This window comes from Adiantum capillus-veneris, chromosome 6 (genome assembly GCF_014529385.1).
Source record: "Adiantum capillus-veneris isolate H3 chromosome 6, ASM1452938v2, whole genome shotgun sequence".
Classification (NCBI taxonomy): Eukaryota; Viridiplantae; Streptophyta; class Polypodiopsida; order Polypodiales; family Pteridaceae; genus Adiantum; species Adiantum capillus-veneris.
The window spans coordinates 33,955,960-33,979,800 of record NC_140936.1 but is presented as its reverse complement, the minus strand read 5'-3'; the positions used below and the strand labels follow the sequence as shown (position 1 = coordinate 33,979,800).

The window sequence follows — 23,841 nt, the reverse complement described above, 5'->3', positions numbered from 1 at the left end:
TAGTCTTAGATCATGGGTGTTTTCCTGGGCACAGTACATGCAGCCATGAATCTCATCCACAACATCAAACGTGTGTGAATAATTAATCCACATCACCACACAATTCTCATCCTAGTAGGCACAACGGCCCGCATTCCCATGAATCACATGGCCGTGTAACTGCCATACGTACTATAAATAAATGCACCCTTGGTAATCATCAGTCTCCCTGCATATCCTCCTATCAGGCTTAACATCTCTCTCTCTCTCTCTCTCTCTCTCTCTCTCTCTCTCTCTCTCTCTCTCTCTGTGGCACATTCTCTACATGGTATCATCGTAACAGGCAATCCTGGCTGTCCTGTGTGAAACCCCACCATGCAGCCTCCTGTGCATACCTTGCTATGTCATAGAGCCTCATTGCCGGTTCTCCTCACTGGCTTGTGCCGAGCTAGCCATGCCTCTTGCGCCAATCTACCCGCAGGAACCAATTAGGAGCATCCCTTGCCTCCCTCGAGATTCCTTAAGCCTCTCCTCATGGCCAGTGCTCACGACCCCAAGCCAGCAGACGCCGACACTGCTGCAAACAGTCCAGACAGGCCAGCCATGGCCTGAGCAGATGCCCATCTTGCTGATGTCCACGTTGCAGGCCTTGGTGACGTCGCACCGGTGAATGACGTCCAATCGGCCATTGCCAACACTACTGCACAAAACGCAGCTTACATCCCTAATGGCAAAAAAGACAATGGTGAAACTCCTGCTGCCCTTGAAACAACTCTCGCAGACGACCCTGCTGCGGCCAAGACTGCCGCCCACCCTGCAAAAGAAGGGGTTGTCAACAAAATTGCTGTTGCACATGATGTTGCACCACCTAATGATGTTGTTTGTGCTGAAACTATCATTGAAGGCCTGCTCTCAAGCCACGCTGCTCCGGTGGTTCAATTCGCTCAAGCTTGGCGTGTCCAAGTTGCTGACAACCTTGGCACATCCCCGCATGCCGCAACTCCAGACGGGACCCTCGACCTTCTTGCAGCCAACCCGGTCGAAGCTGAAATTTTATTGGCCCCTTGAAGTTTCTACCCATCAAGTTCCAATTCATGCTCCTGAATCCCCTCAACAACTTTCTATGTAGGCATCCAAGCCTACATTCTCCATTGGAGCCTCTTTCTACACTGCAAACTCAGTGTCAATTCCTGTTGGAACTATCCTAGCCACTTGTGTGGATGCTTACCCTGCGCGGACTCCATTCCGGGCATCAACCTTGCTTCCGCACAAACAAGTGCTCGTAGCTGTTGCTGCACCACGTGCATACGAGCCTTCTGTGGCCGGTGCTATCACCAGCCCTCTAGAATTAGCAGCTCCAGAAGCCAAGAAGCCTTCCCTTGCTGCCACAATTGCTACAGGTGGAGCCATGAAATCAATCAAGGCTACTGTCGCAAACCTCGTTGCCATCAAAAGAGATGGCGCCCACACTGTTACCAACCCTCGTGCAGCCCTTAGATCCTCCAAAAATGCTGCCAAAGACAGGGCTGCAAACAATGTTGTCGGACCCACAACAATACAACCTTCATATGAAGATGGCAATGGTGTCGAGACCATCATTGGGAACCTGGTTGTTGCCCCTCCGTATCTCCCTACGTATCCTCCTATCGGGCTTAACAACTTTCTCTCTCTCTCTCTCTCTCTCTCTCTCTCTCTCTCTCTCTCTCTCTCTCTGTGCGTGGCACATTCTCTACAAAACATAGTGAGATTTGACTCGCACCATAGCAGCAGATGTATGATTGCGAGAAATGGTCATTCTATTATGATATTTCTACTTAGAAGTTCCAAACTCATGCAATGTAAGTTTCAAGGGTTGGGGGGACTGAGACGAAGTTGAGGGCGAAGACGAAGTGTCTGCAGCCTTTGGAGCGAGCGTTGAATATGTCATGCAGTTGGCGACGAGCGTTCTTAATAGCACTTTATCTTGCATTTTTAACTTCACGGCAATGCGGTTGCGTTTATACCTCGCCGACGCTTCTTGCTCAGCACACTCCTCGTCTACGCATCATTTGGCATTTTTCATAGCTTGAGCTCACTGTCCATCCGCGCGCGCACAGACGAACAGTGAGCTCAAGCTATGAAAAATACTTTATAATAAAAGTGAGTGTAGACTCACATGAGCTCGAAAAATGATTTCTCGGCTTAGCCTTGAGCTAGTCGGAAATTGGAGAAAGCCAATTCATAAGGAGGAAAAAACAATTCCCACTTTAATTTTGCAAGAAAATAGCATAAGCATGCTAGAATATAATTTTATTTTCAAAAAATGAAGTGTTTTTTTTTCATGAAAAAATAGCCATGTAGGTGGTTCAGCACGCAGTCCATCCGTGCACACACAGACGGATTGCATGCTCAACCACCTACATGGCTATTTTTCCATTGAAAAAAATCACTCCATTTTGTGCAACTAAAACTATATTTTAGCATATTTATACTATTTTCTTACAAAATTCAAGTGGGAATTGTTCTTCCTCCATGTGCGGATACTCTACGTGCTCATTGCCCTAGTCTATACTTCTAGAAGTTGAAGCTACTCAAAGCCCATTAGAGGCGACACATAAGGAATCCAATAGGGGAGGAACTATTTTTTAAAAAGAAAAATTTCAAAAGATCCCCATTGTGGGTTTAAAATGAAAAAGGAGGTGATGACAAGTGGCAAGGGGAAAGCGGCATGTGAGCCAGGTGCGTGTTTCTAGGGGGGGTCAAGGTCGAGGCGACATGCATTGGTGACTACCAGAGAGCCAAGGCAGGGACCCAAGGGGGAAGGAGGCGACTGAGTATGGTGTGTGTGGGTGTGTGTGTGTGTGTGGGTGTGGGTGTGGGTGTGGGTGTGGGTGTGTCAGGTGGTTGTGCTTGATCACAAGGGCATCACTAAATCAATAATATATGCAACAAAGAAGAATACTATTGGGAGAAATGTGTGTCTCACACTGCCTGGGAGAAATGCAATCTATAGGCTGCAGTTTGAGAATGGGTAGGAATCCTCATTGCTTGTGAGGGACTATGAGACAACATGTTGGGTAGGAGATGAGTGTAGGAGGTGGGCTTAATTGAGAGGAGATAATGGAATCTCAAAAGATTCCTACTAATAAAATTGAAATCAATTGAGTAATTATTTACTTCATTTTGTGAGTTGGCATTCTACACAAATTAATGCAAAGGTTATCTCCCCTTCGTCAACCACAATTTGTGACACACACATCCATTTTTCTAGGATTTGATGAGAGAGAGAGAGACCTGAGAGTGCTCCATCTTACAGTGGTCCCTTGGCTCTCTTAGCCACGAGGAGGATCCTTGAATACATTTTGGAGAGAAACTGGTGAGTAACAAAGGAATCTACAAGCTGGCACGTTTCACGAATGATGGCAAACTGTTGTTTGAAGGATGTGGACTTATTGGTGGTGCAACATAGTTTGAATCTAAAATGAAAGGATAATGATCAATAAAGTCTTAGAAATTATGTGCAAATCGTAACGTCAAATGGCTCACTCTATTCATCAAATTGTGGAGGGTTAATTGGTCAGAAGAGAAGTGGCTAAAAAGTATGAACAAAATTTGGAAAGTAAAATATGGCCAAGTTCGATGAAGATAATCACTTTGAAGGTGTTGTGGGACCTATCCCTATTATGAATCTCTGGGTGCAAAATAGCTTTGTAGGATCCCTTACATCTATTTAAAGATTTCCCTTCCTCACAGGGTCAATCTGCAAATGGGCACAAAGGACATGGAAGTTACTCTTATTTAGGAATGGTTTAGTTTTGAGAGGGAGAAGATTTTAGCACCAAACAGTGCTTGTGTGCAAAGAAATAGCTAGATATTGCTATCTTAACCTTTGTGGAATCCTTGTGATAGCTCAGTTCAATGATATCATACCCAAAAGCAATGAGCTTATATATTTAATAGGATCAAGAGTAGGGACATTTGTGTAGGTCAAAGAATAGAAATATACACTACATTAACTGCTTGGGAAAAATAGACCACTTTCTTTGGTTGAGGCTACCAGATAAACATAAACAAGGTCTTTTGCTTATGAATTATACACCACCTTTTGAGAAATGTTTTCCCCTCAAGTCACATGTAGTAGTCAAGTCTTGTTGTTCATTATTTGTCGAGTTAAGATAATATCTCCACTCACACTTGTTAGTATTGCTTTAATGAAATAGTTGTTGATAGTAGCTGCAATGAAAATGACATTGCATGCCACTCTAGCTACTGATGGTCTTGATCGCATGATGTAGTTCTAAAAAAATTGAAAACAAAACATTGAATACATACATACTGTAATATAACTTAAATGACAAGATAAATAAGCTATGATTTATACCAACATTTATACATATGAAAGGAGATTTATACATATAAGACCTAGACCTAGGATTTTAGTTCAAAAAGCTTAGGCTTGGACTTTGTACGTTCTTTATGTATTGTCCTACCTAATAAATGCTCATATAATCTTATACTCTCTATGGTGGGGTGGTATGTCCCTTCTAACCCTCTAAAAAAATATCAAAATACACCAACAAATAAGCACTATCAAAAAAATGCTAGAAAGCATTTGGAACTAACGAGCCTCAATGAAGCTTTAATGGGTTTCTAGCATTCATTAAAAAATAGTATTTTAATTGTTTCTTTTCATCTCGAGGAAGGAAGAATCTAAATAGTCACTGTCATTAAGGTCTACCATAGTAAATCATTGTCAATTAATAAGTCTAAGGTCCCCTCTAAACGAGAAATCAATTTTCCTTCAGCTTGATATATGAGGGCTTTTCTCATGGCCTTGCCTTTGAAAGTGGAGAAAGACTCATGTTCAAGTGCATCCCATAGTGATTTTAGGTGGTAAACCTTGAAAGTGGAATTCCAATCTCACTCCATACATATCTTCTCAATTGATTTTTGTGCATATCTCTGGACACTTCTCACCCCTTATTTGGCACCTTAACATGCTAAATCTCCATTTTTTTATTTCCTTATCTACAAAAAAATTTATTTCCTAAACTTTGGGTCTTTAGAGGTGAAAAGACTTACATTGGAACCACTCTATGCTCCATAGTGTGGATAAAAAACTAAATATATTAATGATGATGATTTCAACCTTGGTGATTATGTTTCCTCTTAAAAGAAAGAGTGTTCAAAGACATGGTTGTGTAAATACATGGACAATTTTTCTCTTTGTAATCAATGTTACTATCAAGCCAAGGCTTATTTGGACTTTTATATCCAATGCCATGCTACCAACTTTGATGCATATGGTCCACTAGATCAACACTTGATCTCACATCATATGTATATTTCAAAGAAAATGCATTTATTATTGGGTAGCCTATAACTTGAAAATCTATTATATGAAATATGGGGACTATATTGTTTGTTTTTAGAGTTCATCAAAGTCATCAAAATTTAAAAAAGAAAAGAAATTGTTACTTTAGGCTAAAACATTGAGAGGTGCAATGGGAAATTGGTGGAAACTGGAAGGCTATGGAGATTGGAAGGTTGAACATAAATTAGCAAAGTGAAGGTTAATAATATAGGAAATGAAAATTTTCATGAAATTAAAAAGTTAAAAAAATAAGTACAACTACAAGATTTTTCCAAATCCTGCCCACAACTAAAAAGACCTAAATCTTTTAGAAAAAGCTCTAAATGAGAAGCTCCCAAAAATTAAGCACTCAAAAAAGTATTGTTCATGCCAAATAATTAAGTATTATGGTTATGTTGCCACCGCCAATTAAGTTCACCCTCTATGTTATGAAAGTAGTCTCACAAAAATGCTCACTCTAATTCTCTTAATTCCGTTGTTCTCAAAGTTCACATGCCATCTCCATTACAAAGATGGTGCTACAGTAAGGTGCATATTATAGATGAGCTGATAAATCAAACACTCTATGTCCCAAAAGAGACAATCACAATTTGTTGCAGAAGAATAAATCCATTGATAATGATAAAGCATTCATCGAGAAACATGGGCATAAATTCACTTATAGAGAGTTGATTTACTATGAGAGAGAGCTGCTAGTGAGGTTGATAGCTCAACACCTCAACGTTTAGAAGCCACCTCACTACATAGAGCCTAACCTGCATCATATAGCCGTTGTCATGGCCATGGGGCTAACGAAACAAAGAGTTATCAAGTGTGATTTAGGCAACTACATCCTGGAGATTCTAGTAGAAGCCAATCTAAATGGCGGTGATAGAAATAAAATGTATATGAATGCAGGCATCTGCTCACTAGTATTGCCTACCAAGCTCTTTATATGATCAACCAACTACCACTAGCAGGCAGAGTCTTTGTTCGACCTGCTTCATAAGACAAATCATGTTGTTCGCTTAGTGGGAAGCTCCTCTTCTACACCCACCAAGAGACAAACTAGATGATAAAAACCTTGAGCAAAAAACCAAGATAGTGAAGCATTTGAATTGGACATTGAGCTCAGTGAGAAGATAAAGCCTAGAAACCATGACACCCCATCAGAGTACTAGTCAAAAGGAGAAGATGAAGAAGCCGAAGATATCACTGTCCTAGTAATCAGAAATAGATGCAAACCAACGGAGAAAATCCCTAAAACACAATCTCAAAGATCAATAGAGGAAGCTCAATGTAAGATCCCCAATTTTTGGGTCTCTTTTAAAAATAAAAAAAATAGCTTTCAAATATCTGTTTTGTCAAATTTTGATTTAAGATGCTTGATTATCAACATTGTAAGGTTCTAATGTAAAATGCAAGGTCATTTCCATGTACTCATAGGTCTACGCTATTTTTAGCTTTTTAATGATTTTTATGCTTTTAGGTGTTTTTTTACAAAAAGTAGGTTCAGATCGTTAGCCTACGTGTTTCGGGGAAGCTATGGTTCAATTTTGTAAAAATATACTTTTCAAGTGCTTTTCACACTATTTTTAGCTTTTTCATGATTTTTAATGCATTTTAGTGAAAAGCAAGTCTGTTTTCTTATTCCAGTGGACAAGGGGAACCCGTGGTTCAATTTTTAGAAAATCTTGCTTATTTTTTCTTTTTACGCTAGTTTAGCTTTTCATACTTTTTCGCGTTTTTGAAAAGCAATCTGCTTTTGAGGATGATTTAAGCATAAAAATATTAATTTGAGTCTCTGTCGGATTTAAAAATGATCACCTGGAGAAAAAAAGAGACCAAACAAGACTTTTACGAGAATTATTATTTTTTAAATAGTATCGTAAATACATTGAGACACTACGAAAGAGTCATAATGTCAGGGCAACATGGTATGGCATAGGCTAGCCAAGGTTCCATTAGTTGGTCGGATACTGTTCAATTGATTAATTTTACTGTAAAAATTGGATGGTAAGTGGGAGAGTTGATCACCAAAAGCAAAGGCATGTTTTTAGCAAAGTTCACAAAAAGCTTCAACTATTCCTGGGTCAAAAACTAGCGCTAGATTTTGGCTTGGGGCTCGGCCCGGTCTTGCACAATGTCTATAAATTCACATGCAGTGCTCAGTGTTTAGTGCCGTTTGTTGCGTCTACTACCACAAGGCTATACGTATCTACTATACGGAGTGGTCAAAGCTCTTCATCATCACCATCTCCATAAGCTCTTCTCTCTCGTATACGGGAAGAAGAAGAAGAAGAAGGACATTCTCTCTCTATTTGCCTATTATATCCTCTCTTGTTTCACGCTGTACGCGCTCTCGGGAAGCTCTTGTGGTGAATACCTATACATAGCTCTCATCACTGCTCTTTTGCGGCAAATGAAGAAGCCTTTCAAGAGCCCCTAATCAATTCTAAAGCACGGTGAGAATCTCTAAAATCCATAGCCATCATCATCTCTCTCTCTCTCTCTCTATGCCATTTTTTTGAGAAGTCAACCTCTCGATGATTATTTTTTCATACATGAGTGCACGTATGGATTTTCCAAGTACACAGTTGCCCCATGATTATTTCATCATTTTTAACATGATGATTTATGCACACGATGTGTTTATGATCACGTGCATGCATAAAAAGCGCTTTTCATTTCATGTCATAAAAGCGATAGGAACACTGTTTTAGTCCTTACTCGCAAGACATTATGAATCAGCCCGAACATTTCTCTCTTGGGTGTCATCTGAAAATGACGCACGAGCCAAGAGATATGGTCAAAAAATATCCTGTTGTCCAATGCACTTAGTCAAAATTTTGGACCTCAGGCTCACGGGAGAACCACTATATAGATTCACCGCATGGGTAGACCCACTTAAGAAATTCAGAAGCTTGACTAAACTTGATGATAAATATATTTAGGTCTCCATTATCACCTCGGGTATGCAAGTTATTCCATAACCGGTTTTACCTACGTGTGTATGGGTGCTACCAAGGGGGAGTACCATATGACGTCGTGAGTTAACAAAGCCGCGTATGTATGAATTATGGTTTTTTTAATGAGTTGAGTTAAGTTATTAAATGTCCATAAACTCATGTGAGGGTATATGGTTAGTCATCCCAAATAGCATAGGCATGAATAAGGTGTCTTTCTTTTTGGGTTACTATTTGTTGTGAGAGTATCATATGGGTAAAAAGTGATGTGATAAGGTGTTAATCTATATTATCTAGCTGAGCTTGATGCACTAGTTTGAGGTCAAATGCTTTGTTATGCATGCTCCAAAAAATGACAAAACGTTGTTTTTTGCATATGCGTGAAGTTATGCTTTATGGTTGATCGGAGCTGTTATGCATCATGTTTATGGTGATGGAATATTATCATATGATGTATGGAACCTTATGGATTGATGTGTATGCCTCATGTGCATGGGTATGATTGCTTTCCACATTTCTAGGTAAAAAACTAGCTCTATATGCTAGAGAGATGAAGTGCAGATATGATGCATCAACTTTGCATGATTGGATGTTGTTAAAATTGGATTTTTATAGCATGTTTAGTTTCTGCTTGGAATTGTTTTATGCATGAAAAACTCATGTCTTAAGAGTCATCTGTGTGGACTCCGATTGACTATAGTGGATATGTTAAACTCCAAGTATGGGAATTGGTTCAATGTGAATATGATTTGTGGTTAAGGGTTGATATTCCCTCATGGATTATGGTAGTGATTTTATGGTGGAAGCGGGTGTGGCTCTTGGTTTTTTTCTTGGATATGGTTATGTTTCCATGTTATGTTCTAAAGTGGTTATGCAGGATTGGTTGTGCCTCACTAGAGTTGGGTAGAGTGCTCACCCGTGTGATGTGATTGGATTATGGTTTATAGTTTTGCGATTAGATCATGAAGTGATCTAGATGGTTTATGGTTGATGTGTAAGGGTAGAAACCCTCTACAGTCTAGCTGTTTAGAAAAGGTTCTTTGTGCATATGGAAAGTGTTTCTGTGATTGGACTCACATGTTATGATTCTCATGGAAGCATCGTTATAGGACAAGGATCACCTACATCGCTTAGCATTAGACAAAAGGGTCATTGACTTGGGGCTTTGCTGGGTTGGGGGTGTTTCCTAGGTCTTGTTTTTTTGTTGGGCTCATCTACACGGTTAGTGTGTCCAGGATTGAATGACCTACACAGATAATGCGTCGAGGATTTTGCCTTGGTTTTGCCTAAACAACATCGGGCATTGAAGAGGCATGGCACCTAAACTCGTATGGTTGGTGTTGATACCCTATCACCTACTGGTACTTGGGATCCTTTTAGAGCTCGGGTTCATGGAGAGAGACGAAGCGGACTCAGCTTATGTGTCGCTCAGGTAGGTTGGAGGTGTTGTGACTATCTCCCGGCGAAGTGAAATCTCTTTGTCCATATGAGAGCAGAAGTGGATGGGTGGACCGGTCGATCCCTACACAGAATCTAGTGCTCTACTAGTTATTTTCTCATAAGCTTTTTGATGTTATGGGATACCCAGATTTTTTCATTGCATTAATACATGGTTGGGTGTTTTATTTAGATGGGGCATTTAAAGATTCTCTGTTTTCATTCTCTCATGTCTTTGTGCACTCTATTTCACCCTCCACTATACTCTCTCTCTCTCTCTTCCTACGATGCGATGTACACATACATTCACCCTCCATAATGATTATATTATTCTTGAGTACGCTTTCATTTATAAAACCCATTCAGGCGTAGCACTAGTCGCTAGGTTCCTGTTGGACGGGAAGTCTCACACACCCATGCAGTGCATGCAAACACTACCTAGATCAACATAATGTCAATCGAGGACACAGATGACACGATAGGCACACAGAGGAAATCTCTTTAGCTTGTCAAGCTGAGACCATCCTACACATACAACACTCTAGAAGGCCAACTAAACCACAATCACAAACCTCACTGCTCTCAACTACACCACCTAGCCACATACACACATACAAAAGGTAACTCATCTAATCATGCCAGATTCGTACGAAACTTAAGGAACACCATCCCCTCACTAGGATACACCTGTCCCTAAGATTCTATACTCAAAACCCTCACTCTAAACCCGTCTGCGGAAAACGCATAGGACGACATAGCAAAATTGTGAAAGTGCTCGAAACTGAAATTTATGAATACCTATGCGTAGCTTATGTTGCCACGATTCTATAGACTACTAGCACGCAGAAAACAGACATCGTTTGATACACTTACGACCACAAATAGCTCGTAGATGTGTCGGCGTGTGCGCTTCGTCTCGCGGGGAATGCTTGGCGTTGTCGCGTAGCTCTCCTCGAGCATACCGCAATGGTGCAATCGGATCTCCAATGTGTTGAGCGAGCCGAGCGTAGCGAGAGGATGAAGCTCACGCTCACTCTCTTTCTCTCTCACACAGAGTAGACGACAGCGCCAAAACTTGATTATGATTAAAAGTCCTCTTTTTCAAAATGACCTAGGTACCTTATATACTAAGGCTACCTTAGGTTTAACCAAAATTGGGGTTGAAAGGGTCAAATGGCTTTGTATTTACAATCTGGAAGTGCCATTGCACCCCGGCTTCTGAAACTAGAATAACTACTCATTTCAAATGATGTTTATAGCCATAATCCGCAGCATTTCATAACTCGCAAAAGATAAGACTTTGGTACGAAACTTGAGTTATGTTGTGTTGTTGACCCAGCGGTCAACATTCCCCCCTTCCGCGTTCATGTCTTCCCCGACATGCCCTGATTGTCGATGGCGATGTGGTGTTTGTTGTCGTTTTTTTGTTGGAAAGAAAGTATAGGCTATAGCCTTTGCAGTATCTTGTCTTGTTCGTCCAAGCTGATGTACATAGTCTTCACATGATTCAGGAAAATCATAATTGATGACGAACTTGATGTCTGTCACATCAACGCTTCGAGCTGCAGCATCTATTTCTGTCATTATAGGTCTACTGCTAGATCTAAATTCAAAAAGAACCCAATGTCGTTTAACTTGACTCTTATCATCATGGATAGAGAAAGCTCCATCCATCATTTGCTCTAGCAAATCTGTCAATTTGGAGTATTTTTTATTCTCAGAAACAACTTCTACAATCTGTAGAATTGAGTGATTGGCTTTTTGATCTTGTGAGCCAATGACAACTTTGTAAGGATTTTGTTGTGTTGGTGACCCAGCGGTCAACACTTTGCTGTTGTTTTGGCTTCATCTGTTGCATTGCTTGTATCTTTGTCGAACCACGACAAGAACTATGATCCATTAGAGCGGACATCTATCATCATAACCATTCATCTTTTGAGATCCTCTGATTACTTTTATGTCTGCTCCTCTTCATTGGGGACTTCTTTGTTTCTGTGCAATCATGTTGTTAGTGTTGTCTGCAGCTTTGTCATTGTAGGCCATTCTTCGACTCGCCATTGAGGAGAAGTATGCTATGATCTGAAATTGGTGCTCCAATTCATTTGTCAATTGATTTGAGTAGCATTTCCTTATTGTTGATGTAGAAGGAATATGTACAAGAGGATGGTGATAGGTGTCTTTAGATTAGGGTCTAAAACCTGGATGACCAAAGGAAAAAAACCCGGTGGGAAAAAAAAATGCCTTTGGTATACGCTCTTATTGGGGTTGAGCAGTTGAACGTGAAGTACATGTTCATGAAAGGTGTGTGCTTGGGTGAAACACGGAAAGAGTGCCTGATGCAAGTGCCAATTATGGGACACTCCATATGCATATGAGAAATTTGTCAACAAAAGCATGCAATGTGAAAGAAGGAGATGATGGGTGTTTTGAGGAATAAATGTAGCACATGTGACATCAAAAGATGTCTCAATAGCTTCCACCTTTCCAAGAAGGGTTTTCGATGTAGAAGTTTCTCCACTCGTATCTCACTGTGCTCAGTATGTGAGTGCCTTCTCCTTTACTTCACCAAATGTAAGTACTTAGACTTCGACTCTTTTGCTCACCTATACCAGCATGAGCGACACAACTTAAATATGCTCAACTCTTCCAGCTTGAGCAGTACCTAGAATAGCTAAGACGCTTAGAACACAGAGAATATTACTTGAAGCTTTGGGACTAACATGCACCTCACTCATTTTGTGGCTTAACGACTCGATTCTGACTTTTATGACTTGTCGGTTGCCTATTGACATTGCTTTGTGACAAGTTCTTCGGCTGTTGTAGTGGCTGCTGAGACATACTTCGTGAAGTTTCATCGTTTCCCTGTACCTTCTTCTCTTTGTAGTGCTCAGGCCTCTCGTCATTCTTTTCTTCATGTGGATTATGGATTTTTTAAATTTTTTTCTTAATAATAAACAAAGAAAATCTTAAAAGAACTAAACAAAAGAAAAATAATTCAAATAGAAATCTAAATGCTATGTACACTATACACATGTCCCTAGGGGCTCATATATGGATTTTGTCCCCATACTCTCTGTAACACTACTATGAGGGCATATACTCTAAATTTCGTTAAAAAAAAATTATCACAATAAAACGCAAAAATTCCATGCATCTCACAAAACATTGCCCTCTAATAGTCATAATGTTAGGTCCGCATTCAGAATACCTCCCCCCTTCCTATTTGGAGTCATCCTTTACGACAGGGTATCGCAAAGGGTATGTGTTGTGCTTGGGCAATTAAAAGTTGTGCCTATGTAGGCCTTGTAATGTAGCCCTATTATGCATACACAGTCAATGCATGGAAAATATTTATGTTGTGCAAGATGTGGGTATACGAAATTTGCTTATTGGCATTTGTTGGCGAGGCTTCTTATTCTAAGCAATGTAATTGTCTTTGAAGCTCCTGTATCATTGCTTGATTGAAGCGACTTGTCTCTTCTAGCTGTACTGTAATCGTAGGAAGAATTGTAAGAATTCAAGCGGCGATGCACTGACAACAGTTTTTTTGTTCTTCTTTGGGACCCATTTCTTGGCGATTATTGGCTCTTTTGTTGCTGGCTCTCGTTTGGGAACCCATACTTGCCCGTGCTTCGTTTGTGTTTGAAGGGACTTCTTTGGGATCCACCTTTTTGTTGTGTGAGTCACCTGTGGTCTTTGCTTCAGCCCTTGTACGTTGGGTTGGGGACGGTATTTAGGCTTTGAAAGTTGATACTGTGTTTGTTTTGGAATCCAAATGAATTCCTGACTTTTTTGTGCTTGAATCAGCTTCTTTGGAGCCCAAACCTGAGTTGTGAAAGCTTGCGACTTTGTGATATTCTTACCCGTTCGTGCACGCTTTCCTTGTTCTTGTTTTGGTGTTGGATCTTGTGATTTGTCATTAGAGATCTTTGTCTTCTTGATCCATATCTGTTTTTGGCCGATCTGGCTTTTTGGTATCCAGATTTGTCGAGCTTTTTGGATTTGACTTGTTGTCCTGTTCTTTTGACCTGTCATGGTTGTTGTTGAAGGGGTTGGTGATAGTGATGGTCTGAGTTGATGATAGGGGATGTCGTAAGATTCATCACTATCGCTACTATCTTTAGCAAGGTTGACTTCTTGTACTTTTCCTTGATTTTTTGGCTGGTAGTGAAAAGTTACTGTCTGTTTGCTCGTGGGTGGTAGTTTCTTGGAGGACTTTTCTAGACCATTGATTAGAGCATTGTTAGCTCGTTGCTTGGGTCGTATTTCTCCTAGTTGAGTCTTAGCATCCTTATTAGGAGCCATGTATGAGGATGCTTGTGGTGGCTGTGTCTTCACGGAGGACTTTGGAATCCACTTTTGATGCACTTTATTCCTGTAGCGATGACATTGATTCCCGGGTCCTTGATCTTCTTGAAGCTCGAAGTGTTCTACAGAGTCATAGAACTCGTCGTCTTCTTCATCTTTTGATTCTCCACATTTCTTTGTTTGCTCCTTATTTCGAGAGCTTGTTGATGTCTGGTTCTCTTCGTTTTCCTGGATTACACTCACTACAAAATAAGGAACGACATCATAGCCATTTTCATCACAAAACTTTGTTGTGGGAGCATCCTCCATGGCGTACACGTCAAGAGCAGCCAAGATGTGTTCCCATCCAAAAGGCTCTAACTCTTCTTCAGGAAATGGTTCTGGGATATAGTCCATATCCTCTATAACCCGTTCTAGGATACATTCCTCACGTTTCAAGCTACCACATTGTGAAGCTCCACACATCCACAGGTCTTTAGGCTTACTTAACCAAGCTGGAATTTCTGATCCTGCTACTGTGGCGGAATCAAACTCCTCAATCGGTGTTCTCGTCACATCCCTATAGCTATGGTCCCTCAAGTTTACCTTTGTTATGGTTTCCATATGTCTCAGGTATATATGGTCATAACCCCAATCTTGGACCATTTTCAATTGTCGCATGAATGGTCTTCCCAGAATGATCTCATAGTTGTTCTTCTTGCCAAAGTCAACAACAGCAAAAGTGTGTTCATATTCAATGCCATAAGAAGTAACAAGTACTTTTTCTAGCAGTCCTAGGGGCGTTTCCTTGTGTTCGTCTGCAAGCTGCATGGTCATTCGTGTGGATCTCAAGGCAGGTTTTCCCCATTTTTTCCAAACCTCTTTGGTTGCAATGGCCACACCAGCTCCACTGTCAAGGATTGCCATGGTTTTTACACCATTGAATTCCACAGGAAGGGTGGTGTTTCCATCTTCTCCCTTGTAATACTCGCCTACCTTGTTTAATGGAACTGGCCTAGTATTTAGCTGAGGGATTTCAAGCTCTTTGATGCCTTCCTCGATTTGAGTCATTGGGGTTTTTACACCAAATTTCTCTAGACATTTACCCACATTAGCCCACATGTTTGGTCTTATTCTGAGCAACTCGGCTAACATTATTGTACAGGTGACTGGGGTAGATAGAATATCTACTAGCCCCTTTGAATCGATGGCCTTGTTAGGAGACAGTCTCTGTGATGGGACTGCAACCACATCTGACTTGGTTTCGTACTCTCCATGTAGGACGGTAGTGTTCTTAGCGAATGGGGTTGACTATCCATAGATTGTAAAGATCCTTTGTCGCCCGAACACGATTGCACATCTAGATTCATTTGAGATCCAGTCTCAAATTCCTCTATTGGTGGTAGAAACACTCCTCGTTCATCACCAGTCTTGTCTACTCGTCTTCTTAGGTCATCGGCTTCATTGGCCTCTCTGACTTGTTTCCACAATTCATCAAGACCATCTATCTCTTTACAATCCTCAGGTATAGCTTGGTGAAATCCCTCGGAAAAGTTATCCGTGGTATTCAGTACTATCCTTGCTTCTAATGCTGGTTCTTTGAGTTTTGGTCTGTGCTCATGACTAGATTCTGGCTCTTTTAGTTCCTGGTTTGGTGGGATTACTTGTGTTGGCATGACGCGGATCACATCCTTAGGTTTTGCAACTGGTGGTTCTAGTAAAGATTGGGCTGTTTGAATCATTTTCCTGCACATTTCCAATCTTTGCTTTTCTAATTCCACATAGGGATATGTCATCCACCTCTGTTCTTGGGTTTGGTTTTTTTTTAGCCTCGCATCATAGGCTTTCAAGAAGGCATCTAATGTCTCATTAACCTTCTCTGCCAACACAGATCCTCCTGAACTAGCACTTTTTGGTTTCTCATCCGTGGATGGTTCTTCTAGAGGTTTAACTATCTGTGTAAGAGAAGGTGCCTCCTTTTCCTCATGTTGTTTTATCTTCTCCTCAGCTTCGGTAAGCTTCTCAGCTAGGGATTTTTGCTCTTGTTCCCTACGTGCTTTCATCCTAGTCTTTCTAGCTTTCCAACTATTTTGTTTGCTCTTGGTTTTCTCACTAGGTGCCTCTGTCTTTGGTCCATCATTTGTCTTTGGACTCGTGTCTCTTTCCATGTTCTTTGTCTTTGGATTCTTATCGGCTTCCTTTTGGGCTTGCGCTCTCGTAACCACTTGAACTGATACGAGATTTTCATTTTCTGAGCTACTAGGTAGCTGAACAATCCCAGATACATTTGTCGTGATTTTCCTGAGTTGGTTTGGTTTTTTCGGGAAATCGGGGATCAAGTGAGTGATGCCACACTCAAGACAATAGGCATTTACTTCAGTGATCTCCGTATGAGGACATTGTTTGACCAAGTGGTTGTCACGACTTTTGTGGCAATCTGTCTCTGGTTGAGGAGATTCTTTAAGCATTTCCTCTTGTCTATAAGCAAGCTTTAACCTAGATAAGCCACTATTTGCAATGAATCGCAATGTCCTTTCGTCCATTTCATACCTTCTTTCTTTCGACTGAAACCCAGGAGGTGGAGGTTGTACCGGCCTCATCACTCCCTGTTTTTCTCTCACAATTTGTTGCTCCAAAGGGTAGTACTCACTTTGGTTTCTATACCACATTGTAGCTGGTACTGGCATTGGTTTATTTGATGCTTTCATCATTGGCATGTATCTCATGTCTATCGGCATTCTAGCACCTGGCAGTAGAGGTTGTTGTCATAAGACAAGCTGTGGCCTTAAAACTCCTACTGGTCCTGGCGCATTCCCTGTAATGTATCTAGGTGGAGTAAGTGCTTCTGGAATAGGTTGTACATACCTCTCCCTAGCATTTTCCATGCTATAATAGCACTCTTCCCCCGTATGGTTCGTCCATTTTCTCTCAATTTCGAACCACTTCGGCTCTCCCGAATCAGACCTTACAAGAGGAATCAACCTCTTGACCAAGTCGTCAATAAGCTTTTCTTGATCAATAGGTGCCGTTGGCTTGGTAATGGACTCACTTATCTGTGAAACACTGTTCTGAAAGGATGTGTCATCTCCTTGACTCTTTAAGTCCTTTTCTTTGTATGCCTCACAGTTATCCACTAGATAAAGAGCTTCTTTGATCAACTCGTTTAGCGTCATCCTCCTTATCATATGCAGATCCTTCTGAAGGCCCTCATCTCTCATTTTCTGGATAAAGATTATCATCAGTCGTGCTTGCATAGGTAATTCCTCTCTCGGACAGAGCTTAACATATCTCTTGAGTCATAATGATGCTTTGCGTACTGATTCATCCTCTTTCTGTTTGAATCTATGGATTTGCAAGACCGTGTTGTGAGCAATGCCTTTTGGCGAGAATTCTTCAATAAACTCCTCAAACAGCTCATCTAGGGTCTCAAAGTTCCATTTTTCCACCGAGTCGAACCAAGTAGCTGCATCATCTTCTAGAGTCAATCCAAATCCCGCAAACTGTGTCGCAAAATCTGAAACATCCTCTGCTCTAATCACTCTTCTAAAGGCCGCTACATTATCTCTCGGATCTTTATCTTCGGAGTATTTTCTGTTTACCCATTTTTGGACTTGGGATGGTCTAACTCGTCCATTGTCTACAAGTCTAACCAGAGACTCTCCCAATCCTTCTTTCGTTATCGCTCTTGAAGGGAATCCTGGTGGCTCTCTTCTTGGAACTCCTGTAGGAATTCTCGTGTTTGGTGGAGGCATTTGTGGTCCTTCATTGACCAAATATCCACCTCTTTCTAGAACAGTCTATGGATTTGTGGTTTCTACAACTCTGTATTCTCGTCCATACTTGTCGACAACTATAGATCTCCATTGATAGTCGACTCTGTATGTGTAGACATATAAGAGCTTGTAATCCGTTATCTCTTCTAGGTATGGATCTGAGCACCTATAAAGATTGACCTCATTGTCGTCAATGTATCTATATAGTCCTTCACTCTCATGACCAATAATCCAGACTCTCTCAACAAGATGGGTCTTTATCAATTGCAAGTTTGGAAGATCCATTGTGGGAGGATATTCCTCTATCGTCCGGATCTCCAAGCTTGTGTAAGCTACGTTTGAATCTAGGGTAGACATGATTTCTGGGCTTAAAAGAGCTTTTGCTTGGTTCAAGTAGACTTAGTCCATTGTGTTCAAGCGCTTTGGTTAGGGAAAAGTCGAAACTATGTCCAAAACCGCAACCGTTTCGTCACAATTCTTGCAAATTGTCGCTTTCAGACACCCCTGACTTTCGGATGAATTTTGAGGCCTTAAACGATGTTTTTTCAAAAATGAACTAAACGGTTGCCGTTGGCATACATTTAGTTCAAGTTTTGCTCTAAGATCTGTAGGGCCGCTCTCAGGCTACGTTTTGATATAAAAACTTTTCCGATCCAATACCGTTTGCGAAAGTTATGGCCAAAACAGTGAAATGCAGTTTTAGAATGGAAGAAGATTTGGGATTTCTGTGACACTGTGAACACTTCTGTGTGGTTAAAAGCACAGCTGGACCCTAAAACTGGCCTAGAGACATCCTACGCGTAGTATGTCTATATTCTCAGAATTTAACAAAATTTGGTCCAGAGACTCCCCTTGAGTCCAGCAACACAATGGTATGCTCAGAATTTCAATTGGACCTAAAAATGGCCTTGAGACATCCTACGTGTAGGATGTCTTTTTGCTCAGAATGACTTGAAATTTTCACCCCAGCTTCTCCTTGATGTGCTGATTACAGTGATGTGCTCATAGGTTGGTTTGGAGTCCTAAATCAAGCTTGAGACATCCTACGCGTAGGATGTCTTTTTGCTCTGTTTCAGCTCAAACTTGCACTGTAGCTTCCCCTTGATGTGTTAAACTCACAGCTATTTTTACTTTTTGATTCTGACACCTATAGGTTGGTCAAATGATCAAGAACCTGTTCCAAAATCTTGATGTTTGTTCTGATGAATTCCCAAGTCAACTCAACTCCAAATTGGACTAAATTTGACTAGGAGGCTTGCCTAAGGCTATACAACACCCTGCTATGGTCACAGTAGAACTTTGGTTTCAGAATTATGCCTTAGACATACTACGCGTAGGATGTCTAACTGCTCAGAATTGCCCCAAATTTGAACCACAGACTCTCCTTATGGTGCTGATCACAATGGTATGCTCAAAATTAAGTTTGGAGTGCAAAATCACACATATGACATCCTACGCGTAGGATGTCTCTTTGGCCTGTTTGACCCCAGACTTGTCCCACAGCTTCCCCTTGATGTCAGTAACCCAGTGGTATGCTTAGATTTTGATTTGGATGTCAAAAGACCCCAAAACTAGCCGTTCTTGCCTTTTTCAGTCAAAATGCTAAAGTCCGCTCAATCTTCCCTTTCACTGACCCAAATGAGATGAAATTTATCACATGCACTCAAAACATCATGTATAACATGCACATGAAGTCACCCTATGGTTTGGTCTCAAAATTAGGCTTTGGACACAATTTGGATAGGATGTCTGGCAATTATCATCTTTTGTCTTTGATCTGTCAAAATTTGGTCAAATTTCCGCTTTCCAGGTGAAAATAGGGTAAAACCTACCTTCTGAACACACTGGTCAACTCAGAATTTCAAAATTTCCACCAGATCACACTGTAGACATCCTACGCGTAGGATATCTACTGCTGATTTTTTGAGACTAAAGTGTCCCTGATGCTTCCTTATGCTCTTAGCAAGTGAAAGTATGCGTCACAATTGCAAAAACATGAAAAACACACTCAATTTAAGCCTTTTCTGAAATTTTACGTTTTCTGACTCCGCCTTTTGGCTTTTGGTCAACAAAAATAGGGAAAAACACCCAAGTCAATATGTTACTAGGGTAAAACCTACCCTCTGAACCCACTGGTGCACTCAAAATTTTCAAATTTGGTCTCCATAACCCCCTTGAGACATCCTATGCGTAGGATGTCTATGTTTACAGAATTGCAGGTTTTCTTCATAGAACCCTTGCAAATGTTGTTTTATATACACAGCATCAGTCAGTCATACAAAAATGTCCACAAAAGCTTGTTTAATGCATTTTTACCCTCAAAAGCACACTTTTCCGTGATTTCAAATGCAATCAAGAACTTTAGCAAATAATTCAATGATGAATAGCTCTAGATCAGAATCGGATCACTTACCTAAAGCTACTCCTACAAATCATATGGGGTTTTGCATCTATGAGTAGAAAAACGCTTCACTGCCACACACAGACTAGTAAACGCTTTTATCACCTCACAAATCACTCGACCACCAACAACTACTGTAATCCACATATCCTAACTAAACCTATCTAGTCGCAGACCCTCGGCAAGACACACGCTTCCTGGCTATCCACTTGATCGCGGAATATCCTCTTCCGGATCCACTTAAGAAAAACGCTTTCTTTAGCCGAAACTAAATCAAGCAACCATCACACGAGTGTTAGTAGGAAACCTACTTAGGTCCTTGTGTCCCCAGCAGCGGCGCCAATGTTGGACGGGAAGTCTCACACACCCATGAAGTGCATGCAAACACTACCTAGATCAACATAATGTCAATCGAGGACACAGATGACACGATAGGCACATGGAGGAAATCTCTTTAGCTTATCAAGATGAGACCATCCTACACATACAACACTCTGGAAGGCCAACTAAACCACAATCAAGAACCTCACTGCTCTCAACTACACCACCTAGCCACATACACACATACGAAAGGTAACTCACCTAATCATGCCAGATTCATACGAAACTTAAGGAACACCATCCCCTCACTAGGATACACCTGTCCCTAAGCTTATATACTCAAAACCCTCACTCTAAACCTGTCTGCGGAAAACGCGTAGGATGACAGAGCAAAATTCTGAAAGTCCCTGAAACTGAAATTTATGAATACCTATGCGTAGCTTATGTCGCCACGATTCTATAGACTACTAGCATGCAAAAAACATACATCGTTTGATACACTTACGGCCACAAATAGCTCGTAGATGCGTCGGCGTGTGCGCTTCGTCTCGCGGGGAATGCTTGGCGTTGCCGCGTAGCTCTCCTCAAGCCTACCGCAATGGTGCAGTCTGATCTCCAATGTGTTGAGCGAGCCGGGCGTAGCGAGAGGATGAAGCTCACGCTCACTCTCTTTCGCTCTCACACACAGTAGACGGCAGCGCTAAAACTTGATTATGATTAAAAGTCCTCTTTTACAAAATGACCTAGGTACCTTATATACTAAGGCTACCTTAGGTTTAACCAAAATTGGGGTTGAAAGGGTCAAATGGCTTTGTATTTACAATCTGGAAGTGCCATTGCACCCCGGCTTCTGAAACTAGAATAACTATTCATTTTGAATGACGTTTATAGCCATAATCCGCAGCATTTCATAACTCGCAAAAGATAAGACTTTGGTACGAAACTTGAGTTATGTTGTGTTGGTAACCCAGCGGTCAAGAGTTCCTTTGGATGCAGTCCGGCTCATGGCCTAAACTCTATGCTTGGTCGGGTGCTGAGAATTCCTCCCATATGCAAACGCTTCCGTAACTCTGATGTATATTGAAAATTGTATAAAATGTATATTTTGTGCATAGAACCCTGGGGAGGGGTATCAGAGCCAATGCTTAAGGTTATCGGGATAGCATAAAGCCTGATATTAGTCGGACTAGTTATGCATCTGCTAGGAAATAAGACGTAGCTAAATAGATAATTGAGTAGATCACTTAATGGAGAGAGACATATTTATATACACGAGATGATAGAGTAGAGAGAGAGAGAGAGAGAGAGAGAGAGAGAGAGAGAGTACACACGATATACGTGGTGCACCCAATGTGGGCTACATCCACGGGAAAGCAGCCACTCAATGGCTTTAGTACTTCAAAACAAGAAGTAGTTTACAAAAGGATTATACCCTTCATGGAGCTCCCGCCTTGCTTCACTCTCACCACCTCACACTCACCTTGTTGCATCAACTTCACACTATGAAATGTGTGTAGAAATGGCCTCCTTTTCTAGGCCAAAAGGGCTGCCCTCTCTTATGAGAGACAGCCATGTGTAGCCGCCCTTGTGCGAATAAGTCCAAATCGGACCCTCCAATCCGCCCATGTGTGGCCGCCCTTGACAAGACAAGTCCGCTTTTGAATTCGGCCACCGGTCATTGAATTCGGCCACCAGCCACCCGCCATTGAATTCCGACCACTGGCCACCGGCCATTAACTTCCCACCACCGGCCATCGGCCATTGACTACCGGCCACCGGCCAATCGACCGATTGTTTTTCGACCACTTTCCGGCCGCCGTCCGGCCATAATATTTCGGCGAAAAAGAATATTCCGGCGAAAAAAAAGTCTCAAGGGCCTCTGCCCCAGAGGCCTTTAAAGTTGCCCCTGATTCTTGTCCGTGAAAATTTTGGTTTCCGGTGAGTGATTTTCCTTCACGCACGATGGCTTCTCCTCATAATGGGGGCCTTACAAATGTGCGCTTTTACCACAGAAAATTACAAGGGTAAATCAGGCTCCATACTTAACAATCTCCCACTTGGAGACTGAACTCCAAACCAAACCTGTGACTGCTTTCCATTCTGGCTTCTTATCCTTGAATGCCGATTGAAGATGAGCAAAAGCTCAACTTCTCCTTGTTGACCACCTTTGTAAACATGTCTGCAGGATTTTCACTTGTATGCACCTTTCCTAGCTTTAGTTGTCCCTCTTCCAAAAGAGTGCGTATGAAGTGATATCTCACCTCAATGTGCTTTGTCCTTGAATGAAAGGCTGAGTTCTTCGCAAGATGGATAGCACTTTGTCTATCACTGTACAAGACACAATTGTCTTGTTTGAATCCAAGCTCTTCTAAGAATCTGTGAAGCCACAGAATTTCTTTGCTTGCCTCCGTCATTGCTACATACTTTGCTTCCATGGTAGAAATTGAAACCACTTTCTGTAGCTCTGAAGCCCAGCTTACTGCTGTGCCTCCAACCGTGAACACATAGCCAGTAGTGCTCCTTCGAGTATCTTTGTCACCTGCCATATCTGCATCAACATACCCTTCTAGAAAAATATCAGTTCCTCCAAAATACAAATCATTTGTTGTTGTCCCTTTTAGATACGTAAGTATCCACTTCATAGCTTGCCAATGCTCTTTACCTGGGTTGTCCATGAACCTACTCACAACTCCCACTGCATGTGCAATGTTTGGCCTTGTCTAGACCATAGCATACATTAGAGAACCTACCGCTGCAGCATATGGAACTTTAGACATATAGGCTATCTCCTCTCGTGTCTTTGGACACATATCCTTCGTTAGTTTAAAATGACCAGCCAAAGGTGTAGAAACTGGTTTTGCATTTTGCATTGCAATCCTTTCTAGTACCTTCTTGATGTAATCTTCTTGAGATAGCTTTATTGTCTTCTTCGTCCTGTCCCTTGATATTTTCATACCAAGTATCCTCTTTGCAGTACCTAAATCTTTCATTGAAAAAGATTTGGACAGCTCCTCTTTTAGGTCTTTGATGTCCTGCATGTTAGCACTTGCAATCAACATGTCATCAACATACAACATTAGGATGATGAATTTCCCATCTCCCAAATTCTCCGTGTAGACGCAGTGATCCGAGTTGCATCTTGTGAATCCGTGATCCAACATCCATCGATCAAACTTCAAGTACCATTGTCTTGATGCTTGCTTTAAACCATACAAGCTCTTCTTTAATCTGCAAACCATTTTCTCCTTACCTTTTACTTCATACCCCTTTGGTTGAAGCATGTAGATTTCCTCCTCTAAGTCACCGTGAGGGAATGCCGTATTTACATCCATTTGCTCGAGATTT

The 23,841-nt window shown here is 41.3% G+C and overlaps 1 pseudogene; it reads left to right on the top strand.

The window, feature by feature from the left end:
- Positions 1 to 283: 283 nt before the first annotated feature.
- Positions 284 to 1,584, top strand: LOC147455334 (uncharacterized; annotated as a pseudogene).
- The last annotated feature ends 22,257 nt before the right edge of the window (positions 1,585 to 23,841 follow it).